Genomic DNA, 3686 nt, shown 5'->3' on the forward strand with positions numbered 1-3686 from the left:
GGGATCTAATTCAATATAGGAGAAGTGTTTTTGTGTATTCCCTAAGCAGCATAGTCATCCTTTAATACTTATCAATCTATTTCAGATACACATAGGGCTAGTGTTTAGCTGAACGGGAACTATTCTCAATCATGGTTTGACAAACTCCCTTCTTTTTAAAATTCCAGTCATATCTACCTCTGCAAAGGACTATCTTTTAATTTTTTATTTGTCTGACATCTTTGTTGCCTTGCTTTTATTTGTATAGCCATAATTTAATAGGATTCCTATCCCTGGAGTTTGTATGTGTGGATTGGCTATATCTGAAAATGCACATGAATCTTCACTTTTCAGGTTGTGACAGCAGAGAAGGCCATCAAAGGTGGATTGCACGAAAAGCTAACAATGACGGTGGCAGTGCCATATCTTTGGGGGGTTCCACCTGCTTCCGAAACACTCCGTCTTGCTGTGCGGAGTGGTGGAGGGATTGTAGAGAAGGTTTATTGGCAATGGGATTTTTTGTAAACAAAGAATGGACCAATGTCCATTCTGTACATAAACTAAAAGAATTGTCTTATGTAAAAAAAAATCGATTGTCGTTGTATTCATGCTCAATGTGAGCTTCATGTTCATATCTAATTGATTATTTGAGACTGCCCTGTACCATTGGCAGTGCCACGTTCCAAACCTTGTTTTCTATATCGGAGTCAATGACAGTACCCAAGACGCTAATGATAATCTTCTGAACCACTGGTTTTTCTATTTAGTTGCTAGTTTGGAGCTAATTATCCTGGTGGCGCGTTTCCAGTTACTCCAGTTGTTCTGGATCAGTGATCTGGCAAATTTCTTAAGATTCGTTTCAAGTGGTGGAGCCAGCGGTTCCTGCCAAATCATATAGGCTCTGTATTTCTTATCTCCCTGCTTTAATATTTTATATAGTAATTAATATAGTTTGGTTTACAATAAAGGGTGATTTGCTTCAACAATTAGATAGAGATTTGCCTCAAACATATAATAAATATATTTATAAACTAGTAAGATAAATCTAGATCTAAATTGAGATCTAGTTGTGACATTACGTAAAAAAAATTATAATTTTTTATTTGATTATTGAATCGTGCTCGAGTGTTTACATGAGACTCGAGTTTTTACATGAGACTTTAGAGGCTGTTTTTCCTTTTAGATATCATAAATCTTGCTATAGGGTCTTGATTTTGATAGTTTTTATAATACTACTTGTTATTATTGAATTTTATGCTATCTTTGAATTTTATGCTTCTTTTCTTTGTAATTTTAAAATTTTGTTTTATTTCTTAGGTAACATAGAGTTTCTATCCTCTTTAAGACTTTATAAACCTCTTGAGGAGGTTGACTTGATTATTATTATTTTAAGAAAAATAAAAATTGAGAATTTAGAGCTTACATTGCAACTTTTTTTGCTTATACAATTATTATGTGTTCTTTGTTTAATTATTGTTTTTAGCTTTCACCTACATTAGTTAGTATCATAGCCCAATAATTTCAGAGTTATTGCAAGTTATGTTCTATAATCTTGTGGAAGAAAATTTATTTGTTGTTGTGCGCGCTAACAAACCATAATGAGAAGAGGTCGAGGAGTAGGGCTTAGCCAAGAAAGGGATAGGGAGCTCCCCTTTCGAGACAGAAACGTTTAGGAGCTCATCATCGAAGACATGTAAAGGCAAATCTTGGAATTAATCTATATACTAAAGAGAGGGACCTACAAGACTAAAGGTAGTGTGACTAGGATCAGGAAAGTGATAATAGGTCCCTGACTAGTACTGAAAATTTGAGACGGATTTATAGGAGACCACCCCTTGAGCAAGAAAAGAATAAGTTTGAAAATTTTGGATTTCATATCAAAATTCTTGAGTTTTCAGGTTTCACACAAACAAAAGAATTTATAAATTGATTGAATGAGATTGAATAGATTTTTGAATACAAGGATGTACTTGAAAAGACATTAGTGAAGTTGGTTGTGATTAAATTAAAGGGCAGGGCATTTGCTTGATGGGAGTAGTTAAAGAAGATATGAGAGACAAGGGAAAGTTAGAATCAATGACTAAGACAAAATGAAAAAGAACATGAAACAAAACTTTCTTCCTCTTGGCTACTCATAAACCATATACTAAAGGCTTTACACGTTAAAACAAAAAGGTAAATTTATCAATGACTATATTGATGATTTTACCACCTAGTTTCAAGGAATGATCTGGAACAAATAGAGGAGCAGTTTGTGGCACGGTATTTTAGTGGCCTGTGACAACCAATTCAGGATATTGCGTCTTCAGACTTTGTGAACAATGCTAGAGGTGTATTAGAGGGCTAATAGTGGAGATGTAGTAGGTTGCTAGGACTATTGATAAAAACTTTCAATTAGAATAAAATAATAAAGGATGCAATAGTGACTTACAGTAAATCCCTAATTAAGTTAGGCCAACCAAAAAAATCAGTGGGTAACAAGTAAAGGTTTTGGTTTTATACTTCATTGTTTTAGATGTGGTGAGTTAAGACACTAAATTAGTAAATGTAGCAAACCTGAGAATTGTATGGGAAAAAATTTGCTAGTAAAGGAAGAGCCTATGAATTTTACTAATAACGAGGGTGATTCAAATAGAGAAAGGGATGTTGTACATATAAATGATAGTATAACCCTTGTGATTAGAAAGAGTATGTTGACACCCAACGGTGATTCAAATAAGGATTGAAGGTATAGTAATATCTTTTACACTACATGCATCATCAAAGATATAGTTTATAGTTTGATTATAGATAGTTAGAGCTATAAGAATGTGGTATCTATAAAGGCAGTAAGAAAATGATTAGTACTTAAAAGTGTATTTTTATCAAGGTTTTATATCATCATTTTACACTTGAAGTATCAATAACTCCTTAACTAGAGTATGTTTTATAATAACATATTTAATAAATATAATATACCTTTAATTTATAGTGAATGTTCATCTTAAATACAAGCCTATCATATAAATGAAAGGATTGATTAATGAGTTTAACTACTAAAATTAAAAAGACAAAGATAGGGCTAAACTTAGAAAAGAGATGATAGTTCACTCCAAACTGAAATACTATTCAGTAATTGGGTCATATCTGGAGCTGTAGATCTTGGATTTCAGTTTGGTTTATATGGGTATAAAGCTAAGATATAGACCTAAAACATTGATGAGTTCAACACTTAATTTTATAGTTTGGAGTCCAAATATTAGCATTAAAAAAGAAGTTTGAACATGTTATGCAGTCCAAACACTATTCAGTATTCAGCCCATATCTCGAGTTCTAGAAATCTAAATGCACTGATTTTTTTTTTATTGGAAAGCTAAGATAATTTCTTAGAACTTTCATAATATTATTTGTACAAATTCTGACATTAATAATAAAGTTTTGTTCAGATAAGAAGATAAGGATTGTCACCAAGTCAAGATTTGACCACCCACTCAACAAGTAGTCATCAAATCAATAGTTCCAAATTTTAGCTTATAAAAGGAGGCAATTTTCATGCACTTAGGTATCTTGGTTTTTAGATCAAAATCATGTTCTTACTTAGGTATCTTGGTTTGTAGATCAAAATCATGTTCTTACTCTCTCTTTATATTTTTGTAATGCTTAAGTTTTGCTTTCATTAATCTATTAGTTATGCTTTTCATTTCTTTTTCTTTACTTAGTTAACTTAT

At 32.1% G+C, this 3686-nt stretch overlaps 1 long non-coding RNA gene across 1 annotated transcript; it reads left to right on the top strand.

The window, feature by feature from the left end:
* On the top strand, positions 1-745 carry LOC105112580 (uncharacterized). The gene is made up of 2 exons (XR_839783.1): positions 1-134; positions 334-745. It is a non-coding gene; the product is annotated as an uncharacterized LOC105112580 (long non-coding RNA).
* The last annotated feature ends 2941 nt before the right edge of the window (positions 746-3686 follow it).

This window comes from Populus euphratica, unplaced genomic scaffold (assembly GCF_000495115.2).
Source record: "Populus euphratica unplaced genomic scaffold, PopEup_1.0 scaffold351.1, whole genome shotgun sequence".
NCBI classification, from domain to species: domain Eukaryota; kingdom Viridiplantae; phylum Streptophyta; class Magnoliopsida; order Malpighiales; family Salicaceae; genus Populus; species Populus euphratica.